Source organism: Sarcophilus harrisii, chromosome 5 (assembly GCF_902635505.1).
Source record: "Sarcophilus harrisii chromosome 5, mSarHar1.11, whole genome shotgun sequence".
In the NCBI taxonomy this organism is placed as follows: domain Eukaryota; kingdom Metazoa; phylum Chordata; class Mammalia; order Dasyuromorphia; family Dasyuridae; genus Sarcophilus; species Sarcophilus harrisii.
Genome location: NC_045430.1, coordinates 123,410,834 through 123,436,245, shown reverse-complemented (window position 1 = coordinate 123,436,245; position 25,412 = coordinate 123,410,834). Strand labels below are relative to the sequence as shown.

At 33.2% G+C, this 25,412-nt stretch overlaps 1 long non-coding RNA gene across 2 annotated transcripts in view; it reads right to left on the bottom strand.

The window, feature by feature from the left end:
- Positions 1-25,412, bottom strand: part of LOC116419295 — a 154,478-nt gene that overhangs the window by 60,840 nt on the left and 68,226 nt on the right. Inside the window, exon 2 of one of the 2 annotated variants that reach the window (XR_004229562.1) lies at positions 18,020-18,190. The exons of the other annotated variant lie outside the window; for it this stretch is intronic. This is a non-coding gene — a long non-coding RNA (uncharacterized LOC116419295). The remainder of the gene's footprint in view (positions 1-18,019; positions 18,191-25,412) is intronic. 2 annotated transcript variants of the gene reach the window in all.

Genomic DNA, 25,412 nt, shown 5'->3' with positions numbered 1-25,412 from the left:
TGTTTCTGATACATACTGGCTGTGTGACCTTAGACAAGCTACTCACCTCTCAGTCCTCTAGACAACTCTCTGAGAGGATAAGTCTCAGAGCACGTATTAACTTGCACTGGTATAAGGAGCTTTTTTACAGGCAGTTTGCTATACCAGTGAAATTACAGGTCCATTCCTATCTCTACCTAAATCTCTCTATTAGTTTTATATGTGTGTGTGTGTGTGTGTGTGTGTGTGTGTGTATGTCTACAAGGAGAATAAAGACCACCTTCAAATTCATCACCAAATGGAGCTTCCCAAGAGAATTCTCCAATGGGAAAAAAAGAGCAGAATTTATAGAGAGATATTCTAGGTTGAGAAGGTTATAGCAGGGGTGATAGATATTCTAGGTCTAGAAAGGCCCAAATGCTGAGAGAAGTTCCAGAATAAAACAGTGGTAGAGATTTTTGAGAGGATAAACTCATGGAAATATATAAGTGATATTAAATGGATACCTGCCAAGAGACAAAGAAAATGAAAGAGATACCATAAAGGTCATATCTAAAAATAGGAGGGAACATGGGCATATAGAGCCTTCTGGTAAAAATAGTGATATGAAAGTTTCCAGCTAAGCCAAGTTCTCCTGAGAAATAATTCCTGAAAGATAAAGACAAAGACTCAACAAAACCAAAGAGAAATATTAGTGGATTCCTCCATCTGTACAGAAATATACCAGAATATAGTTCAAAACATGCATATGTTCTCGTTGTAGGGTTATCCCAGTGGATGGGTGCTGATGGGTGTCAATGTTAAAATAACACATAAAAACTTCATAGAAGTTCAAATAATTAAATTTGAAGACAGAATATTCAGAGATAACATAAGCATAATTGGTCTCCTGGAAGATTATGACAAATTTTTTTAAAAAAATCTGCTCAATGAAGGAACAAAACTCTGTCCTTCAAACTTCAAGCACATAATACTTATATTTAAAATTTTCAATTACAAAAGACAAATTCTACAAGTAGAATGGAGGAAAACCTTTAAATATAAAGAAATAGAAATTTGAATAACACAAAATTATTCTGCAGCCATGAGAAATCACAGAAAGGAATTGAAAAGCAAAATAACTCAACATGCAATTCACAATAACAAATCCTAAAAACTGAGTCTGATGAATTTATACAGATAGTTATTCAATAAAAGAGATAGATTTGAGAAATTCCTAGGATGGTATGGGAATGGGGGGAGCATTTGAGTATAACTTTTTACTTTTAAGTATTCCAAATATTCCAAAAACTATGGAAATGCAAGGAAAGAATAATTGGAGAACACAGAGAGAAAAATAGAAGGGGGAGAAGGAGGGAGGAGAGAGAGAGAGAGAGAGAGAGAGAGAGAGAGAGAGAGAGAGAGAGAAAGAGAGGGGAAGACGGAGGAAGAAAGGAGGAAGGAGGGAGGGAGGGAGACAGAGACAGAAAAACAGAAATTGATCTATTAGATTAAAAAATAAAGGAACAACAACAAAAAAAGATCAAGATGTGATCAAGGGAAAGAGTCCCACAAGATAATAAAGATGTAAATGGAAACCATTCCTGATTTGATAACTTGTCAAAGAATATGAACAGAGTTCACAAAAGAATAAATCTAAACTATTTACAACTACATGGGGCAGCTAGGTGGATAGAGTCCCAGATGAGATCAGGAAGACTCATATCCTTGATTTAAAATCTGTCCTCAGACATGTATTGGTTGTATGATACTAGGTAAGTCATTTAACCTTGTATGCTTCAGTTTTCTCATCTGTACAATGAACTACAGAAGGAGGTGGGAAACCATTCTACTACCTCTGCCAAGAAAATGCCAAATGGGATCAGGAATTATACTTGACTTAAAAATGACTTAAAAATGACTGAATAACAACAAAAAAAGATCAAAAGCGAGAAAGACTAGATAACTAAATAATGAAAGAAAGAAAAGGAAATTAATAATTTAAATAAAACATCCAAATTTAAGTGAGTATGTATGGGGAAGGGAGAGGGAAAAATATCTCTATGAATAGATTCGCATCTAAATAGTTTAAACAAAACTAATGACAGAATGTTGACTTTTAAAAAAGGGGGATTAAAAATTACAAAAAAAAAAAAAACTTTTAAAAAACTGTAGGAAAATATGGAGGAATTAGGCATAAACCTAACTCTTATCCCTTTAAATGTGAGTGGATAAAAGCTACTGGTGTCAGATTTAAATAGAAATGGTGACCTCTAATACATACACGAGGACCCCTGCAGGCACATATTGAGTAATTTTAAAATGTCATGTTATCTATGTCTTATTGTATTTTTATTTTTATTTTTTGCTCAACAGCCCACTGGTGGTGTTTGACACTTCTGAACTAAACAATACAATATAATGAAAGAGAGTGACAGAATGTATAATAAAAAGCCCACTTCACAATCTGATATTTACAACAGGCATATCTAAGAAGTAAATACACATAGAAATCATCCTGACCTTGAGATCACTTCTATCCACTATACCACACCACCTTTTATTTTATCCCACATTACTTTGTTAAAACATTTTAAAATTGTTTATACAAGAAAATTTAATAACTATAACTTTAAAAATAAAATTTAAAATTTAAGTTATTTATTATGTAATAAAACTATTTTAATAAATTATGTAACAGTTAAAATAACTATCAACAAACGATTTTTACTTTGAAATATTTTTACTTTTAAATTAATTATTTTAGTTACTTTAAAATTATTTTTATTTAAATTAATTTAAATAATAAATTATGTAATAAAAATTAGGGGCAGCTGGATGGTAAAGTAGATTGAGTGTAGGCTTTGGAATCAGGAAGTCTCATCTTCCTGAGTTCAAACCTGGCCTCAGACACTTATTACCTATATGAGCCTGTGAAAGTCACTTAATTATGTTTGCCTCATTTTCCTCATCTGTAAAGTGAGCTGGAGAAGAAAATGGCAAACCACTCCAATATCTTTGCCAAGAAAACCCCAAATGAGTCATGAAGACTCAGACACGATTAAAATGACTAAAGAACAGATTATTCCTTTATTTTTTTTGGTCAGGAAGCCACTGTTTGTTTCTGCCTGTATTTACTTACAGTTCTCAGTAGATGATATTACTAGCCTTATTCCAGATGACTAGTCTCTCTGCTGGGGGATTGTGTGGTGTGTGTGTAGTGGCAGTGGGACTCTCTCAGTATGATAAAAAAAAGTTATTTCAGAATTTCTCTCTTGAGGTATATTTGAAGTCAAATGCTGGCCATACTTTATAGCTTCTCCTTCATGCTATGGTTTCTGCTGACCTCTGAATTTATATTTAGGATTGATTAATGGTCAGATTAGAAAAAAACATAATAATATATAATACACACTTCCCAGAGTTATGAGAATAGTCTATAAAGTGCTTAGTATGGTTTCTGACACATAGTAAGTGCTTAATAAATGTTTATTCCCTTTTTTCTTCTCTCATTTTTGAAAGATTTTCCTTTATTTATTTGGGGATTATCCATACAATCCTTTTGGAGCCAACTGTGCAGAAAAAGCAAGCAGTCTTTTACTCTACAAAGTAACAGATCCTACTATATTTAGATCATTTAACCTGAATCAGCCTTATAAGTCTGTGAAATAATTAGTTAATTATTCTGTAGAGCTTGCAAAGCAACCCTTTTGAAACCTACCTGTTCATATCCTTTGATTATGTCTATTGGGGAATAGTTCTTGTTCTTACATATTTGTGTCAATTTCCACTCATACATAATTTTGCCTGACAAATAGGGAAGATTGATTCTTTGATGGAAAAAAAAATAAAGTAAGACACAGGACCTTGCCTCAAAGAGTTTATCAGCTAAGGAAAAAATGATTTGTCTAAGGTTATACCAAAGATAACACATTGTCCTTACTTCAGAGTTTTTCCTACTATTGACCCTATATTTAAAACTTGGTACTTTAGGGTGGGACAAGAAAGATCCCAGTCTTCCCCTTTGCCATAGCAAATCAATTTGAGCTTGTCACCTATGCAGGCATCTTTTCTCTCACTCTCTCAGTTCACATTTGAACTTATGGAGAAGAAAAAGCCTCTAAAAATCTGTCAGTTTTGTAAACTACAATGACTTAGTCTGGGACTGATCTGTCCTTCACTCAAATGGAATGCAGCACATTATATGGAAAATATTCGGTGTCATTTGGCCTTTTTTTTGGAAGAATTCAGAGAGAACAAATGATTCATCAACATCTTTCAGACAATTTGGTTCTCCTGAAAAAGCTTTAAAAGTAAATAAAACAAACAAAAGGGGAAAATGAGAGGGAGAGAAAGAGAGAGCAAACCAGCCTCTGCATTGGAGAACTAAACATTTTAAATAAGAACTGGGAAAAATGGATTTAAAAATGGGCATGAATCATCTTCAATGGCATCCCAAGGAAATTGGTTTGAAGTTTCACGGAGGAAATGGGGTCCATATAAAATGACTTTAATAAAGACTTTAGTATAATAATTGTTTTTTTTCCTTTTTCTCCTCTCCTTTCTCTCTCTCTCTCTCTCTCTCTCTCTCTCTCTCTCTCTCTCTCTCGTTGCCATGGAAACTTTGTGGTCTAGAAGATCTATGCATGGAATTCATTACACAAAGTTCCCCAAATTTCTATGGACTTTAACCTTGGAATGAACTTTGTTTTGGTGGGGAAGACATAGAGAAGGTATGTGACTGAGGTGGAAAAGGAGAAGGAGGAAATGTCTAAATTTGGACCTTCCTTCTTCTATGCCAGGGAAAGGTATTGAGCAAAGCTCTTTGTGATGGAAAACGGAATACTGGAGTGATCAGAGCTGGAAGAGATTCAAAATACTAATGAAGGAGAGATTTTATCAGATTGTCTAGTGAGAGTGGAATTGAATAGAGAATAAGTCAAACTGAACCAGCAGACTAGAATTGGTGAGGCTAAAGCTGTCTAACCCATAACACCTATCTCTCCACTACTTTGCTGGGCTTTCTCCTTCCTGCCTGAACAAATGTATTCCAATTGTTTATTCTGAGCAATGGGGATTAAGAGATGGGCATAGGGATGTAGTAGAAAGGTCAAACCCAAATCATATTGTAGGCTGAAGCATGCTTAATTCCCATCTATGTTTTAATTATTTAATAAAAATATTAAAATACTAAGATGGGCATAGTATATATAGAGAGAGCTAATCCTAGAGTTTGGAAGATCTGGGCTGAAGTCTTATCTTGGATACATATTAGCAATGGGACTCTAGGCAAATCACCTCTTAGTTCTTTAGGCAACTCTCTAAAAATTTACGCCAAGAGGGTGCCATGTTATTGCATTAGTAGAGGAGATTCTTGGCCCGGGAGTCCTCTATTCTAATGAAGTCACAGGTCCAGTCTCTTACTATTAAAAGGAAATGGGCATTAATGATTTATATACAAGCCAAAAATCTATATTTGAAATTGAGAGAGGAGAAGAAAATCTAAAAACAGACAAAAAATTTTCTCCAATTCAGGCTAGGGTTAGGGCAAGTGGATTTGAGAGAGTATATCCCCAATTCTAGTGATCTCTTGAGAGATCCAAACCTATTAATCTGCTTTATGAGCTTCGAAGTTAATTAATGAGAAAATGAAACAGCAGCAGTAAAAGGTTAGTATGTTTGTTTAGATAAAAATATAGAGTTTTCTTTCTTTCCTCCATTCCTTGCTTTCTTCCTTCACTCTTTCCTTCCTTTCCCTCTTTCCTTCCCTCCTTCCCTTTTCCTTTTATTCTTTCCTTTCCTCTCCTCTCCTGTCATTTTCTTTCCTCCCTCCTTCCCTTTCCTTCCTTCCCTTTCTTTCTTTCTTTCTTTCTTTCCTTCCTTCCTTCCTTCCTTCCTTCCTTCCTTCCTTCCTTCCTTCCTTCCTTCCTTCCTTCTTTCCTTCTTGACAGAAAATACACTATAGCTGTATAATACCAGAATAACATAATCCTTAAGGAAGAGTTATTGATCTTTTGGAACTCTTTGTATTGGTAAATTTCTTTTAGACTCTAAAAGATAGATGTTGGGACTCTAAAATCATCTTTCCCAAAGGCACAAAAGTAAGCTGAGCTCCAGAAGAATTACATGAAAATATCAATTTTCTCAAAGTCTTGTACCTGTGATATCAGAACAGTCAGATTGTTTTCTCAGACTATTTGTCTTTCTTTTGCCTGATCCAACAATCTGGAAATTCTCATGGTTTTCATTTTCAGATATAAAGGTGATTCTAAATGTGATTTTTAAAATGCCTTGATACCTTGGTGTGATTTCTTTTCAGGGCCATTTAAAATGAACTTTGTTGGATTTTTTTAAACTAAGTATCCTAGTAGATTCAGAGATCACTAAACAGCTATGAGTAGGCATTTGTTAAACTGGGGATAGTTTACCCTCAAAAAATTCTCTTTTTGAGGTATCTTTTACATTTTTATTAGTTCTTTTAGTGTGTCTACATGTTTTTATATCTTCTAAAGGTCCAACAAAATATTTATATTTATTCCCTTTTACTTTCTAAAAACAGAACAACTGCAACCGTGTCCATGGCTTTGAATCATTAACCGATGGGTCAGTTTGTGTAAGCATCATGATACAAAGAAATGTAAAAGACATTTGTTTTTTTCTAAAGAAGTTCATAGTCTAAAGGATCTAGTAGAATTCAATAGCAGGCCTGAAAGAAGAATATATTCAGTCTTTCTTTTCCATCTATGTTTTAAAAAGATTTCATGAGCAATGGTGTCTGAAAGGAAGCTCTGAGTTTATTGATGAAGAATCATTCAATTTTCAAGTTGACTGATCCCTCATTTTACACGTGGGTAAGATGAGTCCTCAGAGATGAGTGGTGACAAAATTATATAGAAAGGTAGTAGTACAGTCTCATCAGAACCAAGGCTAGCACTGTTTCCTTTATAATTTGTTGCTTGTGTTTTGTTGCTGTCTTTGGAAAGGAATAGGTCTTGGAAGGTAGTTCCTAAGTAAGTATAGTTGGGCTCAATGGAAATTTTTATAAGACAGTTGACGTTTTTGCTGACTTGTACGCCTAGAAAGCTGGCACTAATCCTTTATTTTAGAAAACGAACTGCTGTTTAGGTATTGAACCTCTCAGCAGGAACAGTGTCTAATCTTATTTAATTATTCATTTCTTTGCCTTGTAAGTGGAAAGAGATATTTTTGGGGCTGTCCAGATCTAAGTAGTCAGATTTTTTAAAACAAAAAGGGCAGACTATATTTGCTCTGAGTCTTTGACTATCTGCTTGCAGCAAGGCTCCCAAAGGATATACCTGGCCCAAATTAGCAACTCCTATAGAGTGTGACAAAAATTTCGATACTCCCAAGTCACATTTATCAGTTATTTATTCAGTTAATCATGATTGGATGGGTATCAGAGATTGAATTAATGAATTAAGCAAAATAGGATTTAGATTGAGTTAGTTATGTGCTAATATTGTTAGGGAAAGAATGTGATTGATTGCTACATCATGCCTTGAAGATTATATTCTTCCTATCAATATCTTTATCTATTTGACTCTTTATTCATATTGTTAGTTAGAAATGTAATGAATTTAATTGCTGCTTGGCTCTTCCTTCCCTCCAATCTGTAACATGCTGTAATAAGGTTTATTTGTCGGTACAATACTCCCCCCCCCAGCCATTCCTGTGGATCACTACTATCCACTCCTTAATGGCCTTTGCTTCAAACTCACAACTTACTTGTTCCCTAGGATATTTTTGTTCTAACACTAGGGTTTTGCAACCCTGCAATTCTGTTGACCTTTGGAAAATTCCTAATGAGGTGACCTATAGTTGATAATCTATGGAAGATCATGAGACCATAGGTCATGAGACCTGTGAAAAGCCTGGTGACCAAGTGGTTATGATTGATGGACATTTACCCTACCCAGATTAAGATTCCCTACTTCTAGAAGTGACCAATCAGTGAACTGATTCTTCTATTTCTAGTGTTCTCACAAATCTATCTATCTATCTATCTATCTATATACATATAAAATTAGTTAGCACCCAAGGGGCAGGATAACTTATTATGAGGAAGATCTTGGTGCCAATTGATTAGGGATTGCTGGACTCTATAATAATTAGATTAATTATGCTTGGAGTTTACAATTAATTTTGTAACAGATTAGAATTTTCTAGTCCACAAGAGAGTTCTAGGGATAGCCACAGAAGAACTGAGAGAACCCCCAGGATTATGTGACTTTTGGCCTCGTTCCATTTATGACTTTGGGAAGCTATTTATCAAAGGGTGCTTGTACAATAAGACTCTTATGATCATCCTTATTCTTCCTTCTTGTCCTTTTTGCCTTTCCTCCAAATACATATATGCGCATGGATATATATCAGCCAAGTTTTGATTAATACAAATAATGAATCCCAAAGTGGTCACATCACTCCAAGTCACCCTGGATTGTAACCAATTACCATATTGTACATAATTATAACTTCCAATGTTGCCCATTTGAATTAATTTTGTAACAGATTAGAATTTTCTAGTCCACAAGAGAGTTCTAGGGATAGCCACAGAAGAACTGAGAGAACCCCCAGGATTATGTGACTTTTGGCCTCGTTCCATTTATGACTTTGGGAAGCTATTTATCAAAGGGTGCTTGTACAATAAGACTCTTATGATCATCCTTATTCTTCCTTCTTGTCCTTTTTGCCTTTCCTCCAAATACATATATGCGCATGGATATATATCAGCCAAGTTTTGATTAATACAAATAATGAATCCCAAAGTGGTCACATCACTCCAAGTCACCCTGGATTGTAACCAATTACCATATTGTACATAATTATAACTTCCAATGTTGCCCATTTGAATACTTACGCATATAAATCCCTTTGTGTAAAGCAAAATCATTCTTTTAGTATAAATGTATATAAATTTGTGCTTATTGTAATTATAGTGTTAAATGATCAATGAATATTTTCAGCTGGCCCCGGTCCTTGTATTTGTATGCTTGTTACCTGGTTGCAAATATTTTATCAACTATGTGATCTTAGACAAATTATTTTGTCTCAATGAATATCAGTTTCTTCATACTAAGATGAGTGGAATTAGATGGCTTCTGAGGTCCTTTTTAGTATGAAATCTACATTCTGTGGGTCTTATGTCCTATAAGTGCTCAGTAAACAAGATCCTCAATGAATATTTAAGAATTATTAAAAATCTGGTGATGCGCTCTTGCATGTTTGGGATTGATAGAAATGATTTGGATTGATGGAAAGAATGCTCTCCTTATCATCTTTAACTATATAAATTCTACCTGTCCTTCAAAGCCTGATTCAGATCCTGACCCATTTTACCTAGTTCAGATAGGTAAGAAGGACAGAGGTTACTGAGGGAAACCTCCATTGGAAGGGGTTGGATTTGGAGGTAGAACTGAGAAAGGCATTAGGCCATAGAAAATAATAGCTATCATTTGCATGGCACTTCAAAGTTTGCAAAAGTACTTTGCAAACTTCATCTCATTTGATCCTTATAATAACCCTGGGAAGTAATTGTTACTATTGTTATGGGAGTTTTTGAATTCCTTTTGCTTTTCAGTACTCAAGGCTAGTTCTCCTGAAAATTTTGGTAGCATTCATCTCAACTGACCAAAAACTGTTCCATGGGATGTGAAAATTTACTTAGATCTTAAACATTTTTAGGTAAGAAGCCAGAGGAAGAATCTCAACAGTTCCTGATTCTTTGGAGACATTAAAAATCTTTCATCTTAATCAATCTATTTCTGAATCCTCTTAATTTAGTTTATAACCTGACTTTCTTTACATACAGTTTGCTTGATGGATTTTGTTTCCTTTGGGGATATATGAGATTATGACTTTATTTAACTAAATTTGCTGAACTTTTAAGATGCCAAAGGAATCCCCTATAGGATTGATCTATCTTCTCTTTAACTATTCTCACTTAAAAGAAATGTACAAGATTTCAATATGTAAAAGATTTTGGCCTTGTCAGAATCCTCACAGTTTTCTCTAAGGCCTGAAACTATGCTTGAACATGATAAATAATTTTACCACTGTAATTTCTTCATTGTGATACATATGTATGTAATGTATATATATATGTATATATGTATGTATTTGTATACATTTGACAGTAGTTACCCACTACATGAATTGAGATAGGAAATATATCTCCCATAACATGATTGTCCCCTTTTTAAAGACAAGAAAATGAGGCAGAAGTTAAGTAACTTGCCCAATGAACCAAAGCTATTAAGTGTTTGAAGAAGAAATTGAACTCAAGTTTTCCTAACTCCAGGCTTGCTCTATCCCATAGGTCACTTCTCCCAAAAGCAAATTATGATTGCCAAAAAAATGGGTAAAAACAGCTAGACCTCAATGAGAATCCAGTGGGGTATATAGAGAGACTGGTGTATTCTTTATAATAATGAATTTAAATACAAGATGGTGACTAAAGTATGAGGAAATTTGAGGCTAAATTGTGGGCCAAGTTTCAGCCAGGTGTTTTATTTTATTTTTGGTAGGTAGAGTACAGGATCAAAAACAGACAACTTTTAGCTTAGGCGCACATTTAGGGGACTTTTAAAAAGTCATCAAAGGAAAAGATAAAGGAAAGTATAAAAGACAATTATTGCGTATGAACTACTATAAACAAAGCACTAGGTTTAATTTGGTGGCCTGTGACCTATAGCCGATTCAGTGAATAAAGCATTGGATCTTGTGTTCAAATCTCTCCTCAGGCATACATTTGCTGTTTCACCCCAGGCAAATCATTTAATTCCCTTTGCTTCAGTTTATTCTTCTGTAAAATGAGGATAGTAATGGAGTAATTGTGAGAAACAAATGAAATATTTGTAAAGCATTTATAGTACCATGTCTGGCACATAGTAAGTGCTTAATAAGTGTTCATTCCTTTTTAAGGTGTTAAGAGAGGACTAAGATCATCCTTTTACCATCTTGCCATTTGGCTCAATGATACAAATGTGCTATGTTGGTATTGTTAGACAAATGCCTTGAAGGAACCAAGGAAGGTTTTATTTTCCAAGGACTATAAACTGGTTTTTTGATGCCTCTTTCCATATTGAAGAGAACTTAATGAATCAAACAATGGTTTTGATCTATTCACAATCTATTAATTTGTTGATTGATTTGTGGACTTTGTGTCATAGTTTGGCTCCTTCAAAAGTCCTTCAGTTAAGAATATATTGTTAAGAACTTGTTAATTAATAGGTATTAATTGAGCTCTATTTGTATACAATCCTGATAGTCAGCTAGGTGGATGAATGGATGGAATTGTGGTCTGGTATCAGTATGATCTGAACTCAAATCTGTTTTCAGTGACTCTGGACAAGTGACTTGCTGTCTATCTCAGTTTCCTCTTCTGTAAAATGGAAATAATAATGGCATTTACTTCCCATTTGAAGATTTGTTAAGTGCTTCACAAACCTTAGAGATATGTAAATACTAATTGTTATCACTTGTAAATCAGTGAACTGTTTATTTTCAGCTTGTCACTTCTCTTCATGATTCAGCAAAGCATTGCACTTAATACAAAAGGCAATGGAAAGATGAACAATGAGTGTTAAATAGGTTGGAGCCTATAGTAAGTTAGAACTGAAGCCAGCTTCAACCAGTGAAAGCCAACTATTAAAATTTCAGTATGAGCATTTATACCTGGAAATTGGCAAGCTACAGATAGGGGTTTAATTTATTGTTTTGTTGATTGTTTAGACATAAGAGAGCAATGAAGAAAATGTTAATAGTACAAATTAAACTTAAAAGTTTGTTAAATGTACATTTTCCCTCCTTTCAGAGAACTGGTTGTTTTACATTTACCAGCACACACTTATATATAACTTTAAAAGATAGATCATTGAGCACATGGAGACTGATTGGTCTCGTAACAAAAGTACGAGAAAATGAATGGGAAATCCATATGCTCTGCTGATATTCATTAAATATTAAAATAAGAAAAAAAAAAGACTTCCCAGTGCTGCCTGAAGATCCTCTATAGAATTTATGGTAAATGGACAAAATTTGGATAGGACAGCAAGAAGTAGTCTGCACCTGTGGAAGACATTCTCACTAGACAAACGCATTAACCATTTTTGTACAAATGGAGTAAGATTAAGTGTACCAAATTGCTGCTCTGCAGCAAATGGGAAACTCATGCATTCATATTTACACATCTTTAAAATAAAATGAAAATTGTTTCAGTAGATCACCAAGTGAAGAACAAACAAGTCTTTATGCTGTCTCACTTTCAGTGAAATTATTTTTAAAACTAGAAAATACTAAATGTACTATTTTGTAAATTTATTATCCATAACTAAATTTTTCATAAATATAATCATTTTATCTTCTTGAATCAGAATATGAATTTGAAGACCTTGCATCAATATTTAGAGTACTGTTAAAAAACAAAAATGCAAACAAATCACCAAATAAACATTTTTCAAAGGAAAATTTTAAGATAAAAGAATGTTTCATCTTTAGTACTACCAATAAGAAAAAATGGTAGCAAAAATGACATCTTGGAGAGAAGCATGTGGAATGGCCTCTGCTTTCTTAGCTTCTCCTGATACTAGAATTCTTGTACCTCTTAATTTCTTGTTTCTTTCTTTTTTTAAATTTTTATTTCTATTTCCTTCTCTAAAAATAGCAGATATCAGATCTTGAGAATGGATGTTTCCACTTTTGAGGATATCTCATTGTAACATAGAATGTACTAATATGTGCTTCTCTTTCTGGGTCCCATTTTCTACTTCTGGGATTGTGAGGGGTAGAGTGAGGGGAACAATCTTCCCCCACTTTTGTTACAGTCTGATTTGAAATTTCAAAAGGAAAACAGGGTTTGAAAAGAGAGCTTTTTCACAGATCATTCTCATAGACCAAGGGTGGTGGTGATGGCAAGGTAGTTTCTCTAAAACTGTATCTCCCTGAATCTCTGACACAGCTATTGGAGATCTTCTTTCAATCAATCAGCATTAACTAAGCAAATAGGGTAACAATTTCTTAGAAAGGAGCTAGAGCTCATGATTAACTTCATGTAAGGTGCCTTCTCAAACACATAGCCTACAATAATAATAAAAATAATAAAAAATTTATTATTATAGTTAACATTTATATAGAAAACTAAAGTTTGCAAGGCATTGTGCATGCTGTCATATTTGATGTCCAAATTAATTAGACACACTAAATTCATCACTCCTTATCATTACAACTTTAAAAAAAAACAATTTTTCTGATATCACAGACGTTTTTTGGTACAAAGGCAAATTTTTTTCTGTTTAATCAAAAATATCTTATTTTCAGTGAAAATGTTGTCTTGCTATTATATTCTATGCAAATGTTTTAAAGGTGTCATTATAATATACTTCATCTTACCTGCACCTAAAAATTAGGCCAAAGTAACTCAACAATCTTTCTTCTCTATCACTAAGAGTACTTATGAATCCCAGTGATATGTACGGTATATCCTAGTTTATGGATGTGGGCTTTTTTTACTTTGTATTTTTTATTTTTCCTCTATCTAAAGAGGTTCTCAAAGTATGGTCTAGAGAATCCTGGGGATCTCTGAAACCCTTTTAGAGGGTCTACAAATTTAAAAATAGTTTTTATTTCCAATATGGTAAATGTCTATAAATATAACCCAGATAAACAAAAACTCTTTGGAGAGATCCTCAATAATTTTTAATAGGATAAAGATACTGAAAACAAAAGTTTGAGAACCACTGATCTAAACTATTATTATTGATTTCTCTTTCAGTAGTTTAACTGTTCCAGTGAATTTTCTTCTCAAATTAGTTATGAAATTATTCTCTAAGATGCACTATTAGAGACAGCAATGTAAGTTTATAGATAGATTGCTGATTTTGACATTCAGAAAATCTAAACTCTAAGACTGCATCAGATAGTTTCGTCCTAAATGAATCTCATAAAGTCTTTCATTCCCTCTTCTGTAGGTACATAATTAAGTGCACCGATTTCGCAATGTTGCTTTGAGAATCAAGTGAGATAAAATATATAAAGTGCTATTTAAACTTTACAGTATTACATAAATGTTATATTATTTTATTTTTAGAAAGAGAAATAGCATAATGTGATTTAAGAAATTAAAATATTCTTTATAACCAATATAAAATTTTACTTTTTAAGAAGTTGAAATTAAATTTTTCTTTTGAAAGTAGCTAATTATACTGAGTGTGCACTTACCAAAATAATGATGAAAAATATATTAGAAGTATGGTACTTTTCTTTTTCACATAGATTAACTCTACGTATACTTTTTGGTATCAAATCCAAATCCAACAGGTAATGCAATGAAACAATTCATCTGTATCATGAGTCTATATTAACAGTGATATTAACAGATCAATATATAATACAACATATTAAACATCATATTGCACATTGACCAACTCAGATTTCACATCATTTATTCAACTATTATGACAATTACTGTGTTCCATTCACTGTCAACAGGAGTTAATCCTACTTCTGCACTGTATTATAATCTCATTGAATTAAAAATAACTATCTTTTACCTCTTTTTGAATCGTTACCACTTAGTAGTAGGCTCTTGATGTTTATTGATTGCTATTGAGTGATTTGAACTGTGTTTCATTTTTTAAAAAAATCTGTGTACTTATGTGGAAGTTGTATTTTTAAAAATCATATAGATTTGGCTATTGCTTCATCTTCTCCCAAATGGTCTTGTGCTTCTTCTGTCCTTTCTCCTCTATGGGAATAGGGCTTATCTCACAATTTGAAGAATTGAATTAGTTGATGTTTTTACAAGATATATCAAAGAGGAAAAATACTGAAAATCTGGGAAAATCTTGGATGATATTGTTAACTAAAACAATAACAATTGTGCCTATATTAAGAACAATGAACCTATAATTTAATATTTCATCCTTATCAAATCTTTATGAGAATGATCTGCACATGTACTGAGGATATCCTTGACAATACTGCAAGAAGAGTAAAGGCTAAAAGCTATAGAATAAGAGATTCTGCTTTGCAAATTATTTGTTGATTACATATGATCATTTCACTAAGTAGAGGGGGGAAAATATCTTAAAAACTGGCTCTGGAATCAGACTCTAGCATCTGGAGTGGGTTCAGACTGAATCCTTTTCTGTCAATCTTTGACAAGTCACAAATTGCTTGGATTTCAGTTTCCTTACATATGAACTTAACAGTTTGGATAATATGGTCTCTGAGCTACCTTTTAGTTCTAGCCTGGAATCCTGGAACCCTCTTCACAACAAGGAGTCTATATATCAAATTCATAGATTTCTTGATGAATGCAAACCATTTTCATTGATGAATGAAAGGTTGAAAAACTCTTTGATTATTAATAACAATTAAGATAAAAAATTATAAATCTCATGCTTACCAAAGGGATTTGCCATAGAAGTGATCTAGTATCTAAGCTAAATATAGTACCAATATATAAGGCCTTCTATAACTGTAGAGTCAAACTCAAATAGGAAGCCATTTCAGCTGGTTGCATAATGACTTACAAAACCAAAAATCATCATTGTCTATTTTGTATTGCATTTATATTTATTCTATTCAATGTTTCCCAATTATGTTTTCATCTTATTCTGGTTTCACTTTAGGAAACTGTGTGTTTGACATCCCTGGTCTGGATGCTCTGATTTGAAGACATTATTCTTATCACATAAAACTTCAGAACCTTCTCAGTAAAATCTATGACTTTACAAAAACTATTAGTTTAACAAGCCAAAAAAGAAAAACTGAATGTGCACAATGTGCCTATTTTCTTGTTTGTGAGATATCAGTTTTTGAAGGCCAATTCATTGTGTTACCACATATATCTGAGGCAGACCTTCCATATAGACAAAGATCTGAATCCATAATTGATTAAGAAGAAAAAAGCAGGAATGATTGGATTTGTAAAACAAAACAAAACAAAAGAAAACATGCACAGTTTTCTAACAAAACCATGTTGGTCCCAAGCACTCTGGGCTATATTTCTTAATACAGATATTCTTCCAGGGATGCTGTATAATCACAAATCATATAATACCACAAAATTCCTAAAGAATCAGAGTTAAATTTACCCAATCAGTGGAGAGATGCAGAGTAAGTACAAGTAATATAAAGCATATTTTCAATGGTAATGTGCAAAAAGGGACAAGTAATATTATTCAGGAATATCTACCTAGGAAAAGGAAGTGGGCAAAACCTGTACTAGTATCCATAAAGATTTGAATACTATAAAGGAACCTCCTTCCAGCAGTGCATGGAATAGCTGGTCTTTGAAAGATGTAGGGGAGAAGACAGCCAAGAATCATACAGGAAGAGAAAGTATGAATGGGTTGCATTTTTTTCATGTATAGAAATAATTCCCATATCAATGAATTCAAAGATCTGTTAAAACTATTACCTTTTTCATTTGATTTCTTTATCAGCCTCTGTTAGATTTTGGCTTTGTCATCAGTGGTCTTTATTAGAGACTTAAGTAAGGCAGGCACTCCACTCAATTCAATCAATAGCTTTGTCCTAGACATTCTAGCTTTCTGTCCTGCTGCTAAATCTCTCCAAAACTCTTCACTGATTTCTGGTGGTTACCCATTCTTCTCAATCTCTCTTCATTTAATCCTTTCTAATAATAACTGATATTTATATGGTACTTTATGGTTGGCAAATTGCTTCCTATAGATTATCTAAATGATTTTCACATTAACTTAGTGAGATTGATGTTATAATGATTTTTATCACCATGAGATCAAATAAGATAATGTAAATATAGCAATTTTCAAAACTTAAAATGTTGTAAGAATGAAAATTATCATTATCATCATTATTATTGCTATTATTTGCAGTTGAGGAAAATGGCAACATGACCTGTCAACAGCCATAAGTTAGTAGCACCAGAAACAGGATTTAAACTAATGTCTCTTCTTACTTTAAATTCAGCATTTCTGCAGCTGTTGATGTAGGGAATATGAGCATCAAGACTAGGTTGTTCAATGAACAGGATATATTTCAACTGTAATCAGTCAAGCAATCTACATGCATGCCCATGGGAACCAACAAATGCCAGATTTTGTGGTAATTTATGTATATATAAAGAAAGAGTAAAATATTAAAAAAAATTAAAATATCAAAAAGTCTGTGTCCTATAGGGGGAGAGAACACGGATTCATATAATTATATACCAAACAAGTTTGACACAATGGATGCAAAATAACAACAAAATCATATTTTTGGAGACATTAAAAGCTAGAATGTCTAGGACAAAGCTATTGATTGAATTGAGTGGAGTGCCTGCCTTACTTAAGTCTCTAATAAAGACCACTGATGACAAAGCCAAAATCTAACAGAGGTTGATAAAGAAATCAAATGAAAAAGGTAATAGTTTTAACAGATCTTTGAATTCATTGATATGGGAATTATTTCTATCCATGACAGAGAGGTTGGGAATGGCCTTACATAAAGAAGTATTACTTAAATTGGGCTTTTGAAAGAAGCTGTGTATTTTAAGAGGAAGAGATGGGGAAGGAATGCATTTTAGGCATGGAAAACAGCTAGTGCACAGGCACAGAGGTTAGAGATGATGTATTATATATATATATATATATATATATATATATATATATAATATGTATTATATATGAGGAATAGTAAGAAGCCACTCTGGCTGGTCTGAAGATAATTAAGGGCAGTGATGTGTAGTAAGTCTGGAAGGTAGATTGGAGCCAGTTTGTAAAGCACATATGTAGAATAACATGTCTTTTCCAGCTCTTTCTCTGCTTTTTGTCTTAATGTGCTGATGAATGAATTAACGACTGACATAAACCTGTGCCCCAAATAGATTGATTGATCCTTCTTCCACTATTAGTGCTAGGAGAGCCCACTTGTTGAAGCACTCAATTACTAACTGTAGTGATTAAAAATAAATGGGTAGAGCTTTGATGAGCACTGGAAGATTTTGAGCAGCCGAATGAATTAAAATCTTTCACTCTAGTTCCAAGAGGTAAGATCAAGGAGACAAGAATCTTACCTTTGAGATTATTAATTTGGCCATTTTTAGTCACAGAGCTTCAATTTCTGATTCTCAGATGCCTTATTCTTTTATGCCTCCAGTTATCTCTTTCAGTACTGACACTTAGATTAGATAAAATCAAGATCAGTTAACTGCTAGATGGTAGTGATAGTTGATATGAAGTACAATCTGCGAAATAGAAGAGGTGATTTGAGTAATGAATTGTCAGTGGTTCACTCACAGCTCAGAGCAATTTTGTTGTGCAATTTGAAAATTCAGATTGCAAAATACTCCTGGGGAACCACAGTTAAGATTGGCTACATATTTCACTCTTGGACTATGGAGTCTTGGTCATCATAAAATGGCTTTGCAATTTTCTTGGCTTCCAATTTTGTCAAATAGTCGATGACTGAAGATTTGTTATTGAAAAATGAAATTTACTTCAATATCCAAAGACCAGAGTTTTTGTTTTTGTTTTTTGGTTAACATTTCAGATGTTTCTGTTTCTGGGACATTATTAACCATTTTCTTTCCCCTCGAAATATTTTTCGTACAAAATTCTAAGCCAGAATGAAAAACAGGAGACCTTTTTCACTCTAGTTTTTCCTAAATAATTTCAAAGACAAAAAGATTTCATTGAATCTGTACATTTACTTTGCTAAGAGTTATTAGATGCCAGAAGGTCCCCAATAGTACCTTTCATTTTATTTTATTTTTTTATTATCTTCTCTTCACACACATATAATAAGGTAATATTGCCAATATCAAATTTGAATGACTATCAGTAGCAGAAAAGTCTTGTGTTCTACTGAGGCATAACATCAAACTATACTATTTTCCCATGTGGTAGCCTAAATAAAATTAGCAGTATAGATAGGCAATTAATGTATTAGTTCAATTTGTATAATGAATTAAAAACAAGATTTAATTAAATTCAATATTGATGATGCTGGCAAGGATATTAGAGGGGAGAAAATGCTACAATGAAATTTTCTACCACAATATTTTCAACAAATATCAAGGAAGAACGCGAGATGAAGTTGTGACTGCTAAAATCAGAGTCATTTTTCTTACTCATGTCTGTATATGGAGAATAACCAAAGGGAAATAGATATTGGGGAAAAGGGCTTCTGGTCAAGAAGTCTTCTAGCTCAAGAATAATTGGGATGGGCCCTGTGGAGCCATGTACTAGGACAGGATTCAAAATGGACCAAAAAAATTTGAGGCTATGGATTGTTAAGGAACAGTAACAGTAGCAGTAACAGGAACAGGAACAGCAGGAAGAGCAGCTGTGGAGCTTTGATCCTTGATGGAGGCATATTTCTGCTGAGTCTAGGAGTGAGTAACTAGGGTAAAGAGCTCAGACCAAAGATGAGCCTTTAGCTTTGTTACTCCAAACATGCAGAATTGTCCAGTTAGTTGACTGGGGTCAGTAGCAGTCAACTGGAGCAATTTTCAGTTGTATTACCCGGACTGCACCATTGTTGGGGAATTTCGATGCTCAGACTGGAAGAAAGTCATGAGACTTTGCTAGATCAAACTATTTAAATCATGAGATCAAATTATTTAAATCATGATAAAAGTTTGTGTGTCCCCAGCCTGAATCTGCCCTGAAGTTCTTGAAGAAAACAGTACTCAGGAGGCAGAAAAAGCAGCAACAGGATTCTAAAGATCAAGGTTCAGACACTTCCCCTGGAATTGAGACCTGACCCTAATACAAGGATGAAATGTTTTATCTTTTAAGAAAGAGGGGAAAAGAGCTCCTTTATAATTCTAATGCCATCAAGGGTCATAAAGATAGCTAAATAAAATAAATACTCTGGTAGCAAATTTGTCATGTTTTGATATTTTTAAAAGAAAAGGGGAAAGAGAAGAAAAAGAAAGGAAGGTAAAAGAAATTTGCTATTTTACTCAGGAGTATACAGGTAAAAGACTGTACAAATAAGAATCAAGTATTAAGAGAAGTGGACATCATTTGACCTTTACTTTCATAGCAATTGGTTTAAAAAAGTGTAAAATGCTTAGGCACACACATGTGTAAGCATACTCATACACAGAGTTTGACATAGAAATACATTCAATTCAACAGGGTAATGGGAGGAAGCTAGGAGAGGTAATGGGGGAATAGGAGGAAGGATAAGTTCAGTAAAGAATTAAGTCATAAGCAAACAAACTCCATCCCCAAAGAACTGATCCTGAAGATGACTTAAAATAACCCATGAAAGTAAAAGTAAAAACCTATGATTGATTTCTGGGTAAAGAGAAGAGAAAAGAGGGAGAGACACAAAAATAGATTGCATCAACATAGATGACTAGAACCATATACTTCTTTCTCATTCACCACTCTTTTCTTTGTAAAGAGTGGGGCAGGGGACAAAAGGAAAGAAAGCATTCTTTATAGAAATAAGGACAGATCTAAATAAGTAGAGAGATATTAATTGCCCATGGTTGTACTGTGCCAATATAATAAAATTAATTAAACTACCTAAATTAATTTACTTATGCAGTGCTGTATCAAACAAATTACCAAAGGCTTACTTGATAGAGCTTGAAGAAAAAATAACAGGGTAATTCATCTGAAGTAACAAAAGATCAAGAATCACAAAGGAAATTATAAAAAAGTAGGAGGGTAGCCTAGTAGAATCAGATATCAAGCTATATTGCAAAGCAGCAATCATCAAAATAATTCAGCACTGATTTAAGAAATAGAGCTGTAAATCAATAGAACAGATTAGATATACACAGAAACAGAAATGTACTGTAGCCTAGTATTTGATCAATTTAAAGACCCTTACTGGGATAAAGACTCACTATTTGACAAAATTGCTGGGACGAACTAGAAAGTAGCTTGGCAGAAATTAGATTAATGTCTCATATTGTATTCCAAGATAATTCCAACGTAATTTTGACATAAAAGGGTGGCATTGTAAATATATTGGAGGTACAAGGAAGAAATTACTTTTTAGATCTATGAATAGAGAAAAAGGTTGTGACAAACAAGGAACAAAAATGATCACAGAGGATAAAATAGACAAATTTGTTTTCATTAAATTGAGAAGTTTTTACCTAAATGTGTCAAAACAGACAAAATTAGAAGAGAAGTATGTGAATGGGAAAAAAACCCAAAACTTTAGTAAGTTTCTGTGATGATTGTGTAATTTCCAAGATATATGAGGAACTGATTGACATTTTTGAGAATAAGAGCTATTCCCCAATTGATAAAGAGTCAAAGGATATGAGCATACCATTTTCAAAGAAATTATCAACAGTTATATAAGAAAAAAATGCTCTGAATCCCTAATATTTTTAGAAATACAAATTTAAGAAACTTTAGGTTCTACTTCATGCACATCATATTGGCCAAGAAGACCAAAACAAAATGAAAATTAGAAATATTGGGGTGGCCGAAGGAAAATATATCTATTAATCCACCATTGGTTTACCTATAAATTGGTCTAGTCATTTGGAAAGCAATTGGAACTGTATTCCAAAGGTCAATAAACTGCTCATATCCTTTTATCCAGGGACACTGCTACTAGGCTAAAATAGGTATAAGGCCTATAAGCATAAAGATATTTAGAGAAACTTATTTTTGTAGTGATAAAGAATTGGAAACTACATGAGTGCCTATCACAATTGAAGAAATTCTGAAACAAAAGGGTATAAGAATATAATGGAATATTATGCCATAAGAAATGATGAAAAGAATAATTTCAGAAAAAAACAGAGACTTGTATTAATTGATGAAGTATGTGAACAGAAACATTTACAACGTACTCTTAGTATTGTTAAAATGTTAAGAATTTTGACCAAAGCATGATAACCCATAATTCCAGAAGATTAATAAGAAGAATACATGATAAAGAGGTGAGGGACTAATATGATTAATGTGACCTTATTTTTTTTGGACTTGACCAATATGAAAAATTAATTTGCTTGACTATATTTGTTACAATGGTTTGTTTTTCTCCATCTTTGAATGGGGGAGAAGTGAGGTGAGAAAAAGAGAAATTAAATTCTTGTTAATTGAAAAATAAAAGCTAATATATATCAATAGTGAGGGGAGAAGATTCTTTGAATTGTGCTTCCTTTTATTCTTTGATTCCTATGGCCAATTGCTTGAATAAATGCTTTTATCTTGGTTATAAGCCATAATAAATGAAAGCTATCTGCATTTCTTAAGTAAAGGAGAGCTGTTTATATCCTTTAGTCTCTTTGAATTTAATGAATCTTTCATTTCACACAAGAGATCTAGACTCAGCAAATACATTTTCATGAGCTAGTAGCTCCATTAACATCTGTAGATCATCTGGAAAGTCCACTGGGGTCATTCTCAAGTTAACAGCACTATATTCTTCAACTGGAATTATACATGTCATTACTCAGTTCAGCAAATGCATCTAATTAATATTTGGAGAGAAATGGGATGTGCCATGGATCAGATTTCTACTGACTCGCTGATTAATCAGTAGGTATAAGAGAAAGTATCCAGTAAATATCTGTGGAATTGAAGTATAAACATCATTTACCTTTTTTGGTATGTTTCCTAGTCTGTTTGGGATAACGATGACCATTTTTGAGCCATGATGGTGAGGCAGCAATCAACAAGAGCATTTGTCTACTTGGAGATATATGCACTATGATGATTTTAGTATTGTAGTGTGGGATAGAGTTACATATGAATAGAAATTTTAATATGAATATGGTTAAGCAAAAATAGAAAATGCTTGGCATAATGATAAAGCATCTTCCAGGGGTGAAATAAGTCCACAAATTCTACCTAAAAATATCATTAACAAATTGACATTATGTTGTAGCCCAGTGTATTCTACTCATGTGCCACTTCAGGTATCCTTCTATCCCTAAGGATGATTTCTAGAGTCCTCCTCCCTAGAACCCACCAAGAAAATAGAGTTTAAATTATATAGGACTTGACAGGTCATCTTCCCTATTTCACATTCTAAGTGTCATAACTTGCAAACCTATGTTTAGGGTCAATTCATGCTACTTCTAAGCAATTTTCTTTCAGTCACAAATCATTAACTTCCTATAATATACAATCACTCCTAGTTGTCCTAAAATAATAACAATGCTACTAATATTGTCATGTTGTTTTTAATGGAGACATTATCTCTATATGTAACATTTCAATTCACAGTTCTATTACCCTTAATCTGTTCCTTCCTTCATTTACTCATTTATCAAAAGTTTTCTATTGCTGAATATTTATTATCTGTGAAACTTATGTCTGCCATATGTCATTTAAGAATACACTGGAGGTTGCTGAAGAAAAAAACTAAATGCACTGGAGTTATATGTATGAATTAATGCCATACAATATGCACACACATATATGAATTCATGTGAAATATATTTGTATATGTCTGTATTTCTGTCTGTCTCTCTCTCTGTTTCTCTCTCTCTCTCTTTGTCTCTCTCTGTGTCTTTCTATCTCTTTCTGTCTCTCTATGTCTCTTTCTGCCTGTCTCTGTCTCTCTCTTCATATCTCATTCAATCTCTCTTTTATTGAACCTTTGAATTCATTTATATAAGAAATTTCTGATAAAGAAAGTTTATCAGTTTGGGTAGGTATCTGTTTTGCAACTTTAAGTCTTAGTGAGTTTCTTGGAGTGTTGAAAGACAAAAGCCTTCTGTAGGATCATGTATTCAGAATAGATAAAAGCCAATAATTAAAACCATGTCTTTCTGACTCTGAGGATGCCTTTCTACTATGTAACTATATATGTATGTGTGAATTTGTACATACATTGTCATATATGTATTCACATATTTTTATCTCAGTCTCTAACTAGTGGCATGTTTATGTGATCTTGGGTAAATAATTTTATCTTTCTTAACCTCTTTTTCCATATCTATAAAATAATGGGGTTAGACTATAGTAGAAGACTTCTTGAGTCTTTTCTACTTCTCATAGTTTGTCATTTGGGTGAAGCATTGTTTTAGTGGTCTTTATATCTTTTCCATAGCATCTAGCATCTATTCTCCAGGTACTCAATAAATATTTGACTAATGAATTAATAAAAATTAATTTCTAAGTGAGAGAGCTAATTCTCCTATAGATTACATTTCTAGCATGGTATTAGAGTCTAGACAGCTCTGCTAGTGGAATTCTTTTGGACAAATGGCATTATATTACCTCCTTTTTCTTAAAAGTTTGGATGTGCATTTTCTTCACCTTTCCCATCCTATTTCAAGAATCTTGGATCTTATTCATATACTAAGTAGGGTAAAGAGGAAAAGATACCCTTATGTCAATATTTTTAAAGAGACACGAGAAGCAAGTATCTCTCAAATTTGTCAATTACTCTGGTGAATGAGTGAAAGTTATGGAGTTCCCAGGAAGTCAATTTTAGCTCTGTATGGCCAAAAAGAAAAACAACCAATCACACATCTGAGCTGCCTACCATTCAGATAGGCTCCTTCAGGAAGTTGGGGTTTTTTCATTGATGAAAGTATATAATCACAGAATTGAAAACCATTTGTCAGGGGTTGGAATAAATAACTCAGGTCCAACCCTGAAATTCTCTAATTCTGTGATTCTGCTACCTAATCTATATCAGCTTATACATAAAGGCTTTGGAGAAGCTAGGGGCAAAAATCACATTTTTTTTTCTCCCAGTCTGGAAACTATTTGCTAACTACCATACCTTTTCTGAGGAAGGCATTTTTTCAATCTCTAAAGTCCATGGGTATCTATGTCTTTATCCTGGCTACATCTATGTGTAGGATTTCATTTCATTGTCTATAAAAGGCAGATGATAATGCACATATTGACTACTACACTGAGTTATGTTTGAATATCAAATAATAACAATGAACATAAAATATTTTCTAATCAAAAGCACTATGTAAGCATTTATCTTATCTTATTATTACCTTATTAAGACAAGCAAGCTAGTTGGTACACCTAGAGTAAGAAAGATTTTTCTTCCTGAGTCCAAATATGGCATCAGATAGTTATTAGCTATATGACCCTAAGCAAGTCATTTAACTCTGTTTGCCTCAGTTTCCCTATCTATAAAATGAGCTGGAGGAGAAAATATCATACCAATTAGTATTTTTGCCAAGAAAACCACAAATGGGGCCAAAGAGTGAAACAAAACTGCAACTACTGAATGACAAAAATAGCAATAGAAATATTTTTGAGAAACTATAAGTTGAAATTTACAAAGGCACAGGTCACTAACTTTTCACTCTTCAGATTTTAATTGGTCCTAGATTTTATTTCTTATTCTATCTAATCTAATTTAGGAATGAAGTTATTTTTTGTGATTGTTGTTCAGTACTCAGCATTTCCTATATTGTGTGACTTGGAGTTGAAGATGTGATTGACCAAAAAATGATACAAAATAGTGGTCCTTAGCTCACGATTGCCAGTTTTGTGATGATA